Source organism: Epinephelus fuscoguttatus, linkage group LG5 (assembly GCF_011397635.1).
Source record: "Epinephelus fuscoguttatus linkage group LG5, E.fuscoguttatus.final_Chr_v1".
Taxonomy (NCBI): Eukaryota; Metazoa; Chordata; class Actinopteri; order Perciformes; family Serranidae; genus Epinephelus; species Epinephelus fuscoguttatus.
Window position 1 is genome coordinate 35,170,965 of NC_064756.1, and position 20,268 is coordinate 35,191,232.

At 39.5% G+C, this 20,268-nt stretch overlaps 1 protein-coding gene across 3 annotated transcripts in view; it reads left to right on the plus strand.

Annotated features, from left to right (window-relative positions):
* Window positions 1-20,268, plus strand: part of slc8a2b (solute carrier family 8 member 2b) — a 233,013-nt gene that overhangs the window by 72,283 nt on the left and 140,462 nt on the right. For all 3 annotated transcript variants that reach the window (XM_049576373.1, XM_049576375.1, XM_049576374.1), the window contains exon 2: window positions 14,727-14,764. The gene's annotated coding sequence lies outside the window, so the exon portion shown is untranslated. The remainder of the gene's footprint in view (window positions 1-14,726; window positions 14,765-20,268) is intronic.

Sequence of the window (20,268 nt, forward strand, 5' to 3'; positions counted from 1 at the left end):
CATGGCCAATCTCTAAAGAAAAGACCATATTTTGAACTATCAGTGTCAACCCACCCCCTTTCGTACTCCCTTAATCTCTACACTCCTCTGTGAACAAACTGAGGCTGTTTCTGTCTCTATACTCACCCCCCCATCTTCAGTGTTTTTGGGACACCAGACATCAGGGAGAATCCATGACTGCCGCATCTGAGCTGATAGGATTTATCTAGAGCAGCTAGCAGAAAAACAAGCACAACTGTAATTCAATTAGTACCCTGCCTGAATGTGTGTGTGTGTGTGTGTGTGTGTGTGTGTTGGTTGTCAGCTAATGATGGCAGGAAACAGATGGTCATACCGAATTTCTCTTGTCTCTTAAGCTATTCTCTTTCTTTCCAATGAAAAATGAACCGCTGCCTCTAATGTTTTAAATGCAACCACTGGAAAGGTCTTACAAAAGGTTTTAATATATGTTGTGTCAAATTTGGTATGTGTTTATCAAAATGAACGCTCATGCAGCTGAAAATTGGGTGCAAACTGGGTACAACAGTCAGCCAGGAAAACATCAGTCTAGTGAAGTAGTAAAGTAGAAATCAGACCTGTAGCTGGCATCTGTCCCTGAATTGCTAAAAATGCAAATAAAAAATTCAAATCCTTGTTTGGATATTTTAGGTATTATCCCATCCGTATGACTTTATTATCAGAGAATAAGCAGAATGCTATGGTTAATGTGTGAGGCCTCTTCCACAGGATACAGATAGAAATGCTTAAAGGAGCAGTGTGTAGGATTATATGTCATCTAGCGGTGAGGATTGCAGATTGCAACGAGCTGAAACTTCTCCTGTGTGCCAAGCATAAACTCCCGGTTAGAATTCCTTTAGTGTTCATTGTTCAGCAGGTTTTTACTGGAAGCCAAATTATCGACAAAGGTCCCTTTCTCTTGAAAACAAACGGCTTAAACTGTAAAAACATTGAATAAAGCAGTTTCACATTACATTCATCCAATGTGAAAAAAACAAAACAAAACAAAAAATAAATAAATGGCCCTATCAGGAGCCCTATTCGGTTTGTCCATTCTGGGCTACTCTAGAAACATTGAGGTGCAACATGACATACTCTGTGGATGAGAACCTGCTCATAATTCAATAACGAAAACATGATGATTCCTATTTTCAGGTCATTATACACTAGAAAACAAGAAAACATAGTAATTATATTATATTCCAATTTCTGCTTATATAACCCCCTAAATCCAACACACTAAACCTCTAAATCTCTTGCACAATAATAAAAGCAAAGATGGAGAAAATAGCTTATTAATCACAGATTTCTTTTTTCTAAATTTAATTCCCTATTTGGAGAAATAAGTGAAACGAAATCATAAGAGAAAAAAAAAGCACTGGACCTTATGAAGATTTCTCTGGGGCTGTAATCAATACAGCTCCACACCAACGCTCTTAAACTGAGCAGGCTCATACAGCTGATGGCCGGACCTCACCCTGAATCTTGTAAATTGCCTTGCTTGTGGTTGTGGATGTGGGAATTGAAATGCTCTAGTGGCCTGAGCTCATAATGGATGTGCAGCTGGTTTTTAAAATGGACATGAAACCACTGAAACAAGACAGACACCCTTTTTTTCTCCTCTTTAAATGGGAAAGTAGAGCTCTTTATACTCTGTGGTAGTGAGCTGATAATTGACTGCTCTGGTATGGTGCTAAAACACCTCCACCTCAGAGCTGGCAGTCAGGACATAACAGTGTGCTAGCACTGAAGCAGATGCTAATTCTCAGTATGTGCAAGAAATAACCTGCTCTCCCCTTCATCCATCTTTCTGTAATTGTCGACCTCAGCGCTGAGTGGGCGCCATCAGCAATGTACCGAATATTTTCTGACTGACCTCTAATGCAGGGGGCGGATATATCCAATGGGAGCAGAATCCTCAATTATCCCTACCATTGTATGTTCCTTTAATAAATCCATCTCTCTCCATCTCCCTTGTTAAATGAGCTCTGCTGCATGCATGACAGCTCCTGCGCTGGTCCAGTAATGTACTGGAGCTAAAAGGTGCAGTCTGTTGAGGTTTGAAGTTTGGCCCTTAACCAGATGAGATGTTCTTCAGCAGTGCTGGTAATTGACCAGTCAGCCAGTGGTTTGTTCTCAGTAATGAGGCTAAGATGAGGCTGAGGCTCCTGTATACACACAGATTGATTACTGTGAAGATGATCCATTAGTGTCAGCTGACAGTAACTTAAACTGAACAATCCAAATTTATATGGTTGATGATGATTTATAGATACAGTTGGTACTTCATGGATCGCTCACAAAACATCACATCCTATAATGCCAAGGGTAAAAACAAAGCTTTCTGCCATGCTGGAGAGTTGCTGTGTGGCTTTCTGCACGTCAGATCAACTTTCAAATCCAGAGTTAAAGGGTACTTTTCGACCGGGACGCTGCTTTCCCATGTTTTTCTATCTAAATGATTAATGGCAACAGCATTTTTTAAAACAGCAACCAGGCGGCAATGTAAACATGGCATGTGCACACCGTCAATTTAGGTCCACTAAAAGAGCTTGTTTTTTTCACTGACATGCCCAGCTTGTTATTGCAAGGATCTGACAACATTTTGCAAGGGATCTCTACAGATGAAGAGCTTTTTGTTAAGGAGTAAGATCCTTTTTGTTTAATCAAAAACTACCAGGAAATCGCTATGACCAAACCCACCAGACTTGATATCAATTAACAGTATCTTTATCATCGTAAAATACACTTCATTCAAAGTTGACAGAAATAAAATCACAGAAACCATCTTGGTTTTTCTTTCCACTGTTCCGACAGTCTGTATAGGTGGGTAAAGTTAGGACAATTCCAAGAGCCCCTGACTGACAGGGGGCCCAAAAATATGTAAAAAATAATATAAAATTATTAAACCATCATCATTAAGAATTTTTTTTCCAAATATAGTAATACAGTTAATGATTTCTTTGTTTTTACTTGTTTTTGGCAGTAAAAGTTAAATATCCCCAATGACCAAAAAGTAAACATCCATATTGACTGACCACCCCCCTGTATCTGCATGAAATGGTTTGGTCCTGCCTTAGCGCACTGACAGTGATGGTGCCTTGTAGCAGTCAGCAGATGCACTAGAACGCTACAGTCATCATCATGCTAGCTAGTACTGAAAGAAAATCCGGTTTTCAAAAAAGGAAAGAAATAAAGGAGAGAGAGGAGAAGCAAAAGAAAGGGTGTCGATATGTGACCCAGATTTTCTCCAGGAAAGGTGGGTAGCCTGTGAGAGGTAGAAATGAACCTGTTAGCTTAATGTCCATAGTGAAATAAGCTAGCTACAGACTAGTGTTAGCCTACATTTCACTCCTTTTTAACCTACATTTAATCGGTGCAGGTAAATGTTTAGCAAGATATTCATATTAAATCAGTTGTCCCTGCCCCTTTTACCAGACTCAACAACAGATGAGTCAGAAGCAGCAGCCCTGTCTCCCCATAACTTTACCCCTCCCCATCCCAACGAAGAAGGTGAGCAACATTGTGTTGAATGACACGCCAGTTAGCATCACTGAGTCTGTGGAAATTTCTCCCTCTTACTCTTTTTTACCATTTCAAAAAAGAAAACGAAATATTTTTTAATGACAGAAATTCAAACAAATTATTTTTCCATATATTGATTATTATGAAACAAAAACAGCCTACAGCTGTCTGTACTGGATGCTGGACAGTTGGAAACATTAAGTAGCCTAACTCAGCCTGTATTAAAGGGGAACTAATGTTTTTTTCAACCTCGGATCTACTTTTGTCTAAATGAGTGATAGGATGTTCAATATTTCTCCAGTACGAAGCTAGGGCTGACCTGCCTGCAGCCCGTGAGCACTCGCTATATTAAATAATAGGGCACTCAGACAGCGTCAAACAACGTCAAAATACGTCCACTAAAAGTGCATTTTTTTCACACAGATAGGCTCGGACTGTTAGTAAAATTATCCGACAACATAACGGAAAGGAGAAAGGAACGTCTGTGTGTACCTTTAGCTGGATTCGGACATTTTCCTCTGCCTGTTGCAATTTTAGTATATGTGCTACCGAAGTAACACTGCTCCCACTCTCTCCTCATCCGCTCTTCAATTTCAATGAGCTCTGCATCCATGTACGTCTGTGTACTCTGTGTTATTGTAGGGTTGACTATTGGTGCTTGAACAAAATATTTCAACAAAGAGATTTTTGATGAAAAACCATCAGTAATATGGATATAATGACGAAGTGGGAAAAGGCAAATAATTAAACAGCTGGTAAGTTCAAACTTACGTCACTTTGCAGTAAGCAGCCTTTAAAACCTGTATGATACCTGTATGGCAAGGGGGAAAGGACTGTTTTCCCCTTCACCGACCATGCCCGCTAACTATGACCTGACACCGACTGTATCTATGAGGATGTGTAAAACCCCACAAGCTGTCAACCTATCAGAAAGGCAAACTAGTCTATAAACCAGCAGGATGCATTATTCATTAACACTTAATAAGACTGACATTTCCAGAAAGACACTTGTCACCGGACAGAAAAAAGAGAAGAGGTGAGGTCATTAATTGCTCACACCTGTGAAATAACTTGGAGTATTTTAGGTGGAGTGTCTGCCTGTGGTCACATGTCTTGTCTTTTGCTGTCTAATAAAGTCTGTGCCTGGAAATGTCACACTTATTTGATGCTAATAAATTTTACAGAGGAGTGCACTGTCTGCTCTAGATTCTTCCGTCTGCCACCTGTGAGGAATGAGAATGTGGGTGCTTCATGTTTCATATAAGTGCCACAAAGTATAAGATAAAGAAAGGCCTTTCTTAGTGTTTGTACAATGACATGTTTATAAAGCACCTTATTGCTATTACTGATGACTAGTTACTGTCATAGGTAACATGGGGACTGTTCTGCCGTCACCCCAAAGTGTTATTTTTCCTTTAATCCAATGTTCAGGCCATACCACTATGTTTCTGTGTTTGAAAAATCATATTTCTATTTTATATGCTGCACTTTCTCACACACTCATCTTTTTGATGTGTGTGCGGATTTGTGTGAGCAGTGCAAAAAATAACTGCAAGAAACGAAATTCACACATATGAGAAGACTCAGTGGCTTTGATTAAGACATCAGCGTGAATGAAAAGTTAAAAGTTGTTATGAGTGCATTGTCTCACATCCAATCAATTTATTGCCTTAATGCATTTTGGGAACTGTCATTTACACACACATTTTAACACCTTCTCAACGCACTTAAAATTCTCCATCCATCACCCAGTTCTGTGTCTGTACTTCGTGTCTGGTGCCTGCTGTGGCCTATGAGCCGCTCCCTGACCCCCCCCCCCCCCCCCCCACTGATCTACACACAGTGCTAAATTTACACCCTTTTCATGTTCAGGCTCCTGTTGCATCAGACACGCCTCTGCATTTATTGCTCAGTCTCCCTCAAATTGCAACCTAATGGCCCTTTTTACGGAAACTGATGAGTAAATGCAGAAGACTTGACCTCTGAGTGTCTGATGGAGAGAACATCAGAATCTCCTTTTAACAGGCCAGACTGCTGTTTCCTCTCTCCACGTTCCGCTTCAGGTGTCCTTCCACCTCTATGCCAGCATTGGAGAAGCAAAAGAGGCGTGACAGACATAACATGTAACACAACAGCGTCAGCCTGTAGTGTTCATGACATAAAAATTGTGTAAAGATGAGAAGTTCAGTTGTTTCCATGGACTGTATGTCTAATAGGGCTGTATATTGGCAAGATTGTAGCGATATGATACATATCAAGGTAGCAAGGTCATATTTATCAGACTTTCAAAAAATGTAATTTTAGGAGCTAATGATACACTCTTGTACTCTGGCTGAAGATAGATTGTAACACTCAGGGGTTTGAACACGACACAAAATAAACCATAGCCAAGAATCTTTGCATGGAAATTATTAACTTAAAACCTGTAGTGTTTTTGAGAACTGAGACAGTGTCACAAAATATTATGCTGCTATACTCAGGTGTATCGATATTTTCTCACAGCTCTGATGTCTAAGGTCCATAACTGTTCAAGCATAGTGTCATTTTTGTCCTTTGGACTTGATTAAATACGGCTGTTATCTGCTGACACTGGGGGTCAAGAACATTTTCAGCAGTCATCAGTTGCTGAAGACTTTCGGACCTTCAGTTTTGGATCTAGCAGCAGGGGTGTTGTTTTGTGGTTTGGAGAGTAGCAGAGGTAGAGAATACAAATAAGTCTGAGTTTAACGTGCAGCCTGCTCCGGCCTGTGGACCCACATCTCATATTACTGAGGGTGTCATCCATGTTTCATTTTATTGAGTTTCTCTTTTTGTATTTATGTGTGTGTGTGTGTGTGTGTGTGTGTGTGTGTGTATTTGTGTAGGTATTGCTATATTATTGTCTGGGAAGCACACATTCTCTTGTTTATTGTTGAGTTGTAGCGATTTAATGTGCCCTGTAACAGGTTTTGATGTGGCTCTGTTAAACTGACAACTGTAACACAGAACTTGTGAACCACTGTATTTTTATGTGAAAAAATCAATAAAAAGATTGCTAAAAAAAAACAACAGGTTTTGATGTGTGTGTGTGTGTGTGTGTGTGTGTGTGTGTGTGTGTGTGTGTGTGTGTGTGTGTGTGGTGTGTGGGTGTGTGTGTGTGTGTGTGCAGGTGCGTGGTTGGTTTTGTGTCCTGATATTGGCTCATACCTGCTTCTCTTGTTTACTGTTGCAGTCTGGCAATATTATTTTGTCCTATGAAAGAGAATGTGTGTGTGTGTGTTTGTGTGTGTGCGTGTGTTTGAAGATGCTGGCAGCATAATAACGAGACAAGGGAGATGAAGTGTGGTTGACAGATAAAGAAAAACAAAGCCACAACATATCAGATGCACTAACTCTCTTGAGTTGTTAATTTTGTCTTGTCACCTAGCAATAAAAAACAGCTGTCTGTCTTGTGTGATAGCAGCTGTGTGTGTGTGTGTGTGTGTGTGTGTGTGTGTGTGTGTGTGTGTGTGTGTGTGTGTGTGTTGTGCACAGGTACAACATCACAGTGCTGCTCATGGCTCTAATTTCACATAGATGATGTATAGCAGGTTCCAAAAAATCATCTGTCTTCTGTATCTGTTTTTTCCTTCTGGCCTCTGGACTTCATAATGTTTGCTGTTCTCTCTTGCCATAGTTTCTCTATGGTAAGTGGCTGCAATGATAAAAAGCACTCAGTAGAGTGCAGATCTATCTAATTATGATGATGAATGTATTTTTAATTAGTAAATTAGGTAGTAAGCAGTGAGAAGCTTTCAGAACCATCTGAGGTATTTTTTGAAATGCTGTAAAGAGCTAGCACTTTGGACGCTGCTAAGTCAGTCCTAATCCTGTGCAAGTAATGCCCAAATAAAAAGGTATAATATCATGTGCCTTCTTAATTGCTTTTGTGCTTTGGTGCTCCCCCCAACCAGTGAATGATGCAGTATGTTTTGTGATCGAAGAGAGAGTGGGTCCTTCCTTCTATCTTTGGGATCCTCTGAATGGCAGTTTTTTTTTTACCTTGGGAAACAACAATTGAGTGTTGAGACGTTGGCAGCCGTCCACAGTCCATCATCAAGGCAGTGAGATGTGATCTGGTTTGGAAAGCAACCACATACTGTAGCTATTTTCACTTAAGTAATTATGAGAATGAAGAGTAGACTGGATTTTTTTTCTTTTTTTTTTGATTATATATACTTTATTTTATTTCCACCCAGTGTTTATACATACAGAGGGTAAAACAAATAAACGGACAAACAAACAAACAAACAGAAAAAAATTAATATAAAATAAAAAATAAAATAAAAATAAAGAAAAATTACAACGGCTGCAACAACCACATCTTAATTCATCCCTGAGTCATAGCTTGACCACTTATGCCATCTTTTTTCAAATAATTTCAAGTTCCCCCTTATTTTATATGTCAAAAATTCCATTTGGTATATCTATTGAACTGTGTCTTTAGATTTTTCTGTTATGGGAGGTGTTTTTTGAAGCCAGTGTCTTGTGATTTGTTTTAAAGCAGTTATACGCAGCACTCTAAGCAAATAGTTGTCATCTTCATTGGGGGCCATGCCCCCAGTCCTTCCCAACAGCACATAGTCTGCACCTACTTGAGCAATCCCTCTTGAAATACAATTGATTTCCCTCTGTACACCACTCCAATACGTCCGCAATACAGGACAAGACCAGAAGACATGCCCAACATTAGGATACAGTTCACCACATTCCCTCCAGCAGCCTGGTGATATTTTATTGTTATATTTAGCCTTGTGCACTGGTGTTATAAAGTATCTTGATTATATTTTCCATGCGTATTCTCTCCAATACGGCGACATGGTAGTTGTATGGGCATTCTGATTCATTTCCCTCCAGTTCTCTGATATACTTATATTAAGTTCTTCCTCCCATTTTATTTTTGCCTTTGTGTCTTGGTGCTTACAATTATTTTCTAAAATAGTATATATGGCAGAGATTTGATGTGGTACTTTAGTTTTGTCATAGTTCTTTATCAAAAATTGCACCAGTGGGTGAAAATCTCTGCTGGTCTTCCTTCCAATTTCGCTGTTTTGAATATAACTTCTTATTTGTAAATATCGGAAGAAATGGGAATGTGGTAAAAGGTACTGTTTACTTAGAGATTCAAATGACATTATTCCATTCTCGTTTAAACACTGTCCAAAAATTGTCAGTCCCTTTTGTGCCCATATTTCAAAAACTTCATCGGTTTTGTTAGGCATAAATTCAGGGTCTTCTTTTATCTCTCGCAATGCCAATAAATCTTTTTTTAATTTTAACAGATCATTTTATTCTAGCCCAAAAGAGTACTTCTAAGTAGTGTATTATCTTTTACTAATGGTTTTCATTGGCTTTCTGTACAGAAGGGAATCGTTTTTATTGGACCATGACACATGGACATTTCTATTGACCTCCACTTTGCTTCTGAATTATCATTTAACCAAGTACGTGTTGGCTACATTTGTGCTGCGAAATAATAATGTTTCATATTTGGAAGGGCAACCCCCCCCTTCTCTTTAGCCATTTTCAATGTCTTCATTTTAACTCTTGGTTTCTTGGCGTCCCAAATAAATTTACCTATCATTGTATCCCAGTTTTTGAAAGTGTTTGCACATAAATACAATGGTATTGTCTGGAATAAAAACAAAAAAACGTGGAAGTACATTCATTCTAACTGTGTCTATTCTCCTACCCAGTGACCCTATAACAGATTTCCACCGGTTCATGTCCTGTCTGACTTGTGCTTCCAAACATTTATAGTTCAATTGATACAGTAACCTGGTATTCTTTGGTAGGTAGCACAGTTCCCAGGTACTTAATTCTGTCCTTGTCCCATTGCCATAAGTATTTACTTTTCAGCTCCTTAGAGACTGGGGCTCCTAGGACCATTGCTTCACACTTCTGTGTGTTTAGCTTATACCCTGACACAAGACTATAATTTTCAATAACCTGCATAAGAGCTGGTAGAGATTTATCTAAGTTTGTAACATATAAAACTACATCATCGGCATATAAAGCCAGTTTATGGAAATCCTCTGCTACTTTCACACCCTCAATTTCATTAGTTGCTCTAATACATGCTGCCAGGGGTTCAATACAGATTGCAAAAATTAGTGGGGATAGGGGATCCCCTTGTCTTGTTCCCCGTTTCAATTCAAAACTGTCGGATAAGGTCCCATTTGCCCTGACTTGAGCTTTTGACCTGTTATACATAGCTTGAAGCCATTTGATAAAGGTGTCATGAAAACCAAATCTACTACAGGTTTCAAATATAAAAGGCCATGACACCCTGTCAAAGGCCTTTTCAGCATCTAGGGTGAGAATCAAAGTTTGAATGTTCATTTTTTGTGAATAATCTATTTTATTTAAAGTTCGTCTAACATTATCTAATAAATATCTATCTGGAATACAACCCGTTTGGTCTGCATCTATAATGTGCGGGATAATCTTGGATAATCTATTTGCTATGATGCTGCTTAGCAGCTTCTGGTCCACATTTAGTAAAGTTATTGGTCTATAGGATCCACAGCTTGTGGGATCTTTCCCTTCTTTAGGGAAGGGTAGACTGGATTTTTAGAGTCAGACAAGTACATGCATGTTGGCTGCTGCCCAGTATATGTATTTCAATCAGGAGAAATTGGTGAATGAAGTAAAGATAACTGTTATACCAATTACAGGTGTACAGATTAACAATGATATATGTTGATAAAGATTTGACAGAAAGACTCTGGCACTTAGACTGTACAAGGAGATTTTGTAATGGAAGGGTGTCTGCCCTGAGCAGCAGCAAGATAAAGCCCCCCATGGATCAAGACACTGGTGGTGGCGGCTGGTGACTCTGCTGAGACTGATGAGACTGATGAAGCTGATGAAGCTGCAAAGAGTAGGTGATAATGGGGAGGTGCAGGGTGCACACAAGTGCAGCCTGAACAAACTAAAGGCAGAAAGAACACCATATTTTAAAAGACAGCAGCAAAAGATGACAAGCCAACAATGAAGGTGTTTCGCTGTGCTATTAGTTAGATGTGATTAGCTGATAGAACAGATGACATCTCATTGACAGCCCCAGACAATAACAGCAAGGAATTGTGAACGAGCATGCCTGCGAGGAGTGGATGGCAGATGGTATGAGAAATAAATTACAGGCCTTAGGATACAAAAGTGTAGCCTTCCTGAATAAAGTTTTGCAAGAGCTTCATATCTACAGTATATGACAATATATTGGGAAAAAAAAAATCTGTATTAATCACATGGACAGGATGACAGATTTGTTACATCATCAAAGTGTCAAATCTGGCTTTGAATGATGAAATGGCTAAAGGTAGATTTATGGTAGGGTGCTCAACACTTCTGAAAAGTTTCGCTCTCCAGAAATGAAAGACCAGCACAACGTTTCAATTTCAATTTCAATCAGTTGTCTCCATGGTAACAGCAGACAACCATATTAACTGTATTAATTGATTAATCTGCACCCAGTCTGTCTGTGAGCAGCAGATTCATCTCACTTTCTTTAGTGTACTGGAAAATTAAATCAAATGATCAGTTAAAAAAAAACCCACTTGATTTTCTCTCACGGCACTGACATGAAAATATTCTGGTTCAGTAAATGTCTGCTGTCAGTCAGCCTGGTGAAGGCAGTTCAGCCATCCCATAAATGTATAATGGGCCAGCCGCTGTCCTCTCAGCTGCACAGGAGCTACTGGTGACAGACGGCGCCTTCTGTGGACAGGGATGCTGAATGCAGGTCAGAGTCAGTGTGGATTTAAAACTACTATCTCCGTGGCAACAACAGTAACACTACCTACACAAAATATGACGTCAGCGACATAACAAAATTATCTGTGTGCACGACATGAAAGAATAAGGTCGCGTGAAACTATTTTCTGTAAAAATTGAGTTATTTTTGTCAAGTGACTCTTTTCAAATGTGTCGAGTGCTCAACCATAGATTGGACTTAACAGGCTAACCTGAAAACAGCTTTATTGTTACTTACAATACAGCTACACAGCTAGTCCGCTGTGTTTTGTTCACAGTGCAAAATTCAACTGCAGCTTTTGCCAACACAGGATTTTTTCCCTCAGTATATACTAGAGATAGTTCAGCTAATATAAATTCAAATCAAAATGTGATCCTTTCTTTATAGAACTCCAGCATTTGTCCATGTCAACCTGCTGATGCTGCAGTGGTGCTCTATTGAATGAAAGCTGGCTCCACATTGTGAGCATTTCACTGCATGTGAGGATGAAAATTACAGTGTGTGAATGCAAAAAATGTCTTGGGCGTGCTGCGAGTGACTCTGAGTTCAAACACAGAGGTTGGAATCCAACAACCCACTTGTCACACGCTGAAAAGACGTCCCTGATGAGCCAGAATAAAGTTTTTATGACTCCTTTTTTATGATGTTTTCTGAACCTCTAGTATTGCCATCCACAGGTCCTCACTACAAGGTTAAAAATGAAATAAAACATGGTCATTGTGAATATCTTTTCAATGTCAACTGCAACTCATTTTAGACATCCTCATTTATGCAAAATATTCAAAGGCAACCTGTAGTTACACACAAAGTCCACATATTTGTATATGTATTTGAATTTCTTGTACATCCTGCCTTCCCGGCTTTTGCACTAGTAACTTTACTCTAACGTAGCTGTGACATGCCACTCTATTAGCCACTTTATTATCTGTCTGAGCCATGCTTGACAAACTCCTTGAATAAAGGCCTGATTTAAAAGTACGAAGACAACAGTCTCAGGCATACACTGTGTAGATGCTTTGGAGGTAATAATGTTCGTACTGCTCATCTTATCCCCGCTGCCACGATGTTCTTCAGTCACCATCCAGCCACCAAAAAAGCTGCCTTCTGATCACATCTGAGACACAACAGCCCAGCACACACTTGAATGCGTCTTTAGGAGCTCGATATATTCTTTGAGGGAACACTTGTCTCTCTCTTTTTCATTATCAAGCTCTTTTTCCACTCTCAGCTGGCAGCTTCAGCTCTCTGTGTTTTGTTTCTGACCTTCTTGCTCTTTCTGTCATCATCCTTCTTTTTTCTTGTGTGGGTGTCTCTCTCATACGTCCATACACTTTCTTTTCTTTCTTTCGTGCACATGGATCAATAATCCAATCTACGGGGTCTTGTTCTGTGAAGACAGAAGCCCTCATTACTATCCCAGGCACGTCCTGGTTCAAGGAACGCCAGACAGGCAGACAGACAAACACAGAGGTAGTTAGTTAGAAAGACAGACAGGGAGACAATCACACAGACAGACAGGTTTGGGAATCAGGAACTGAAGCCTTGGCAAGCAGTCACCACATCAGCCCCCGCAGCCCGCCGAGACATTCAAATTCCCACGCTCAACATTTAATTTACCCTGGCGGGTTCTCTTTAAAACTATATTTATTTACCAACAGAAGTGAGGAACACCCAACTATGGCTGCTGGAATCAATGAAGCACTGGAGGATTTAAGGATTTAAAAGGATTAAACCTGATAGAACCTCTCAGACCAAAGCATGTCATTGAATTGTCACTGTCTTAACTTGGTGTGGACAGGAGTAACCAAAACACACACACACACACACACACACACACACACACACACACACACACACACACACACACACAGCACTCAAGACAAAGAGGTAAAAACATCCTGAGTCCTCCATATTATCAATAGAAATATTGACCACTGATTGTCTTAATGATTTTCTTTATCTGCAGTAGAAATAAATCCTCTTCAGCCAAAGAGGTTCTTTATTGATCTGAGATGGTTTTGTTTTGGTTGAGTGTCTCAGGATATTGAGGCTGAAGAGAAATTGGTTTGGTATTGGAAGGACGCTGCACTGAGGCGGACTGATCTCTGAGGGAATGCATGTGTGTGTAAATATGTGTGTGTGTGTGTGTTGTGCCCATACTGAAACTGTAATGCAGTACTTCATTTTAGAAGATGTTGTAGACGACACTAAGAGCACCCAGGGGAATGTTCTGAATATATGTGTACATTTTCTGTTTCTGAACCGAAAACACTACAATAGAGTAAAGCTCATTTGGGTATCAAAAATAAAACAAACACTTTGTGTGTCCACATAATCAGTACACTCCAGACTTTATACCCTTTGACATCCCAAGTTTGACACTTATTTTTCTGTGTTCTGGCTGTGAGAGAGAGTTGTCCATTTTCCCCAGTATTGACTGAACTTTTCTAGACCATGGAAATAACATATTGGCATTATTAATTTAAGTGGTGTTCCCCTTTGAGTCAGTCGTTATCTTGTCTTGATGCTCAGACAAAATCAAAATGTTATCGGAAAGTTTTTTGTCTTGGTTCATGCTAAAATTGAAGAATAGCTGCCCTCTCTGCAGCACCAAACAGGAAGCAGCAAACCGGGTAGACAGTAACCATGGAAGGGACTCTGGTGAGGTGCAAGAACGTGAATAGATCTTGTTTTTCTTGGACTGTGGAAAAAGAGGAGAAACTGGTGGAGTTAAGGAGAGAACAAGAGTCGGCGTGTAACTGATCGACCAAGCAGCACGAGTGAGAAATCCTAATTTTTGAAACTGTTCACCGCTCCTTCCCACAGTTTCCTCTCACTAAAATAGCAAAGCTGACCAATGGAGGCTGGCTGCAAGCTGAGGCAACAAAATCCAAAATGCAAAGTTGGAATACAAATACAGTTTATCTGTATGGATTATATTGATGCTGGATTGACAGGAATATTTTCAACATACGATGCCTTTTATCTTGCCTTGTTTTATCTATGTGTTTTTGAAAACACAAGGATTTTTTAATGTCATTTTCTTAAAGGGAGTTTAGTGTAATATTTTCCACCAGGAGCAGGATGGGAAATAATCTCAGAGGGGACAAAAGGAATCTAGTTGTAGTCTTGCACATAGTGACTGTGCAAGATCTCCACTCTCCACTCTTATAATCTTAATCTTATATTGTGTGATTTTAAACTCACACAAAACTCACTAAACATTGTCTTTAGCTGTGAGAGAGTCAAATTATAAAAAAAAAAGTATTTTCACTAGTGTCTTCAAGACTTGCACTGTGATTTGTTCATGTTTGTGCTTGTAAAATATTTAAACCTGAAATCAAAACATACGTCATCAAACTTTTTATGTTTTTCTGTTTGTACTGTAGTTCACTGGCATCCACTAATTATGGTCCTTTTACTGTTACAGGGCAGCTGAACCCCCACAACCCCATGAGTTTGCTTTGGGTAAGTAAACTGAGCGTTGGGATAGATGGTGCCCTCACACACACACACACACACACACACACACACACACACACACACACAAGGAAGCGCACTCTACTGTACGCAAAGTTGTAATGAGCAGTTGGTTTATGCATGAACAAATGTTTCATGGGGAGAGATCCAGGAACACACACACACACACACACACACACACACACTCTCACACCTAACAAGAGTCTCAGTGCAGGAGTCACGATGAGGCTGCTTTGTTGCTGAAGCCAGCTCGCTCTCTCCTCTGGTTTCCTTCCCTCTCTCTGAATACTAAACATCTCACTGCTGTTATCCACTGCCAGGAAACCAAGCACTGCTGTGTGTACCAGTAAGTGTGTGTGTGTGTGTGTGTGTGTGTGTGTGTGTGTGTTGGCTCCCTATGACTTTGTGTCGTTATATATATAAATGTGTATGTGTGTAAGCAGGGTGTAGCGCGGAGTGCGGGAGTGCACCTATGACACGTGTGTATGTGTGCCTGCTCATGATTAGGTTGTGGCTCTTTTTGAACATTTTGTAACAACTGCCCCTGCTGTGACAAGTTTACATACATTACTCAGCTGTTACTGACCACACAATCAGATGTTAAGTGGACTTTATGAATACTGTCATCATGTTGAGAGTATTAGGCAGCAGTCAGTCAAACATCGAGCTAAGTAGTTTTCAGTGATACCATTGATGTAATAGGTTGTAATTAGCTTGGCATTCATAGGCAGATGAGCACAAGTTAGGTTTGTGTTTTGAATGATTCAATTTACTCACTTATGCTGAGCGGATAAAGCTGCATTCATAACATTCATTCTGAGGAAAAGTGTCAGCGTGGGCAGAGGTCAAGCTCAGCTAATAGGCTAGACTCTGAAATGGTAGCTAAGCAAACTTGTATTTCCTGCAGGCATTCAGGATGCAGCATAAGGCCCTGATCAGACAGAGCACTTATTGCAGCTTGCTTTGTCTTTTTAAATTGTTGCAAACCAGCCTCCAATGTACCTGTCCTTTGCTTTACTGCTGTCTGACTCACAGATTTGTAGCTAAAAATCCGAGTTCACATTGTAAATCAATTGACACACCTTAAATGTTGTAAATGTGATGACTTTGACCATTCCAGTTGTTTTTAATTGGCTCTCTCTCATGACATATGCTTTAGTGATGACTGGATCTTCAAGCAATTAAAAAAATGTATATGAATTTCAACCAGTGTTTGCAAACCTGTAATTATTCTACTTCCTCACTTGGAGAGAAAAAGTGTTGGAGCATTGTGTGGTGCGCTCCGGCAGCGCTACACTTGTGTGTGTTAGCGACTGTGAATTTTTCTGACTGCTGTTTCATGTACATAGTGTAGTGCAGTGGGGTGTACGTAGTGTTGTCTGCAAGTGTGATGGTGTGTGTGCAGTGAATACATTGGAGTGTGTTGTTATCGGTCACTCCATCAGAGCAGTCAGCAAGCAGATAGAGCGTGTGTGTGTGTGTGTGTGTGTGTGTGTGTGTGTGCGCGCACGTGTGTGTATGTTCCCTCATGGCTTCATGCAATACAGCAGCATATAATGAGAGAACAGAGACCTGTTGCCATTGGCAAACAGGCTATTACCTCCATGTGTGTAGTATTTCTTTTTCCATACCTGTTTTTGGGGATGTCCCAGTCCAATCTCAGTGATAAGTATCAGGACCGACCGAGGCATTTTTTAATTGATTGGGATCAGCTATATTGAGTTATATAAAGGATCTAATCCTTTTCTTTACAGCTATCACACTGGTGTTTTTTACGTGCAGAGCTTTCATTTGGAGACACGCAGAGTGCAGCTGTCTCCAACTCTCCACTCTCCTCAATTCCGCGTGTGTGTTTAAGAGCAGAGGCTGAGCAGGTAACTCAGGCAAAGGCTGCAACAAACACTGGAGAGTAGTCTCCTAAAGGGACAGAGAAATTCCCTCAACACAGCAACAAGGCCAAAAAGATTAAGGAGAGGGTTTGATATTTCAGACCTCTCTACTCATTCTGTAATAAATGAATGAACATAAAGGAATAGCTCGGACGCAGGATTTTTTTTTCACATATATTGCAGAGCTATTCAGCTGTCAAGCATATACATTTGATCTGAATAATTTTAATGTTCCTGAAGTGTGCACTATGCAGCTTTTTTATCTAGTAAGATAGAACTATCCGATTGGGACTTGTTATCAGTAAATACTCAATATTATCAGATTAGGAACATGGGCAAAAAAACTTTATTGGGACATCCCTTTGTTGCTTTCTCTTTCTTAGTGTCTTCTTTCTGTTTTTGCCTCTTCTTGTTTTTCTTTGCTTTACAATATTTTTCTATTTTCTTCGTTTTAAAGTTTGACACCCAGAAACTTTGCAAAGTGACATCTGTGAACTTCACACACCATGCTCATGTTTGCGGCACCAGCCGGTCTGTTTCTTGTGCCAGATAAGGAAAGCACAAAGTACTGGAGAACAAAATGTCTAAAATCAAAATGTTGTAATGTCATAATGTTTTTGTGAAGATGCCAGCACCTAAAATTTATTTGGGTGAATAGGGTGTTGTCTTAATCAGTCCCTTTTGATCAGGCTGATAATGTTTAAGCATTATTGTTGATAAGCACAATGTGCATTAGCATCTAGGTGGCTGAAAGTAATAAATATATAGGCATCCAGGAGTGCAGAAAATGCATGGAATATTCTGCAATGAGACAAAAGCATTAAAGGTCCAGTGTGTGGGATTTAGGGGGATATATTGGCAGAAATGGAATATAATACAATAAGTATTTTTTCTTTTGTGTATAATCCCTCGAAAATAAGAATGGTGTGTACAGATTGCAATCCTCTGTGCTAGATGCCACTATGCACTGCTTTTTTTTATCAGGCTATGTAACAACAAAAAATCCACATCAAGCATGTAAAAGCTTTCTTTTTAAAATCTAGCTAACTTTTTTTCTCCTTGTTGTGGCGATGTCTTTCTTTTTCTTCTTTACCCCTTCTTTCTTTGTCCCTCTGGTTTTCTCTTTCTGTTCCCTGCCTTTCTCTTTTTTTTCATATCTTATTTCAGTCTGCTTCTTTTCCCTGATTACGGATTCTGTGCCCTTCAGTCATTTTACATATCAGTCCTTCCTGTCCTCCATCTCTGAAATGTAATGGTGACAGTGATTGGGCACCATCAGCACAGTTTGGACAAAAAAATGAGTTCTGATTGGAGGACTAACCTGAAATGATGTGGAAAGCTGTCCAGTGGGATGAGATGTTACTAGAATAATTACCCCACCATCACAATGATTAATGCTCAGGTCATTTCTACTCTTCTTTCTCTGTATTTGCCCAAAGCGATCAGTTTTATGGCGGGCTGAATGACCTTCAATTCCTCATTTATACTTTATCACTCTCATTGTTTCGCATTTTATTACGCCTTATTAGCTCTGAGAATCATTTCTTAGAATGCATCTCGATCAGTGGAAATGTCTGTACTGTGTGTCTTTCTATGTTGTGTTTGTGCCTGTGTGTAGTTATGGTAAATTAAACTTCTCTGTGACGGCCATTTCATTATAGAAGTAGAATAGATGTAACCGTGTTTTGGGGGCAAGCAAGCCAAACCTATCCTATAATATAAAAGCTGCAGATTAAACAACAGATCTAACATTATCATGATATTCATCATCATGAATAAGCTGACGGACAGCCGAGGTGTAAACATATTCCTCCTCTCTGTTCACCACCTCCTGTATGAACAACCTTCAACAGCTGCCATCTGTAACCATCGTGAGTCATACTGAAATAAATCAAAACACAAAAGTCTGTTACTTTCTCAAAGTAATTTCTTGGGACCATGAAAATGTAAGTTCTTTCTAGGGCTGGGACAATACACTTATTGACCAATTCGATACTAACACAATACTTGATTGCTGAGTTGATATCTCAATATTTTAAAAGTATCGTGATTAGATATTACAATTTATTGTGATTTTTCATTACTCTTTTAACACCATGGGAAAAAGTTGAATTATACACAAGAGATTGTATATCATGAGACATGTTTCCAATAACAATGTACATCTCATTTCAGTCAACAACATCATTTCCATGCTGTATATATACAGCATGGAATATATACTGTATATATACAGCATGGAAATGATGTTGTTGACTGAAATGAGATGTACATTGTTATTGGAAACAAGTGGTAAATAAACTTATTTCTAACAGTTTTATTCTACTAAAGCACTTTGTGACCTTCATGTTTTATATTTACATTTCTATTTTTGTGCAATTTAAAAAAAAATGATAAAGACAACAAATAATATTTGTTTGCATAGAAAGTTAAAAACCCAGTGGGCTCATTTGAAGCTGCCACCCACAAATGTTAAAATTTCACAGTCATGGAGAACAGTGGAGTGTTGCTGCTGGGCCAGAAAAAAAAAAGAACAGATCAGCTTCACTCAACAATGTGAAAAGTCTGTTACCGTAACAAGATGCTTTCTACACTCCAAAAAGACATCCTCATATTACAACAAGATATCCCCACACCGTTACGACATACAAACATATCACTAGTAGTAATAAACCTTTACTGCAATAAAAACACACTACCCATCTTGCTACAATACAAAGCATCCCACATCACTATGAGACAATCCATATTATATAATATATATATAATTCAATATATATATTAAAATCTAATTTCATTGTAGTGCTGGGCTTTGCACATTGATTAGCTTATCCCCTCTCTCTGTTTATCAGACCATAGATCAGACATAAATTAGCCAGCTAGCACACTCCGCGGTCCTTCCACATCACTCCCCTGTTGCTGGCAGGACGAGAGCGTGCAGAAGTGTGAGAGACAGACCTTTAGTAGTGGCTGTAACAGCACCCCATTGCTGGGGGTCACTGTGGGCTGGGTATAACCTGTGTAACAGCAGCAACAGAAAGTTTGCTAATCGGGTGGGGAGTTTTCAAAAGGCTGGCTGATTTGGAGTTGCTATAGCTGCTACTATTGTATTGCATATTTTCCATAGGTTAAAAGTCTTTGTGATATTTTGACTTTTACCTAATTTGTGTGTTTTCAGTGTGCAACCAGCAAAAACAGCTGGATGGAAATATATCTTTAGACACAAACAGCATTCATGCTCAGTGCTTCTGTGGCACTATACCAGCCTTATCCCACACTCTGAAACACATATCTTCCTTTAATCATCCAAGCATTGTTTGCCCAAGGCTTTCATATTTCCCCTGTGCTTCCAGTCCCCCTGTTTGTAGACTATAAATGGGTGAGCCGGGGGAACTGAACCCGTAACCTTATTACCTCCGGGGACAAAATGATATCACTTTTATACTGCTGTGTCTCAACAATCCAATCCATTACTTTCACTGAACAACATGGACTGATGCACACCAGCAGCTTTTGGTTACTGGATGGAAATGATTGAAACATGATCAATATTTCTCCATTAGAAAGATCTTACATTTCTCCCATGAGTGAAAAAGACATAAA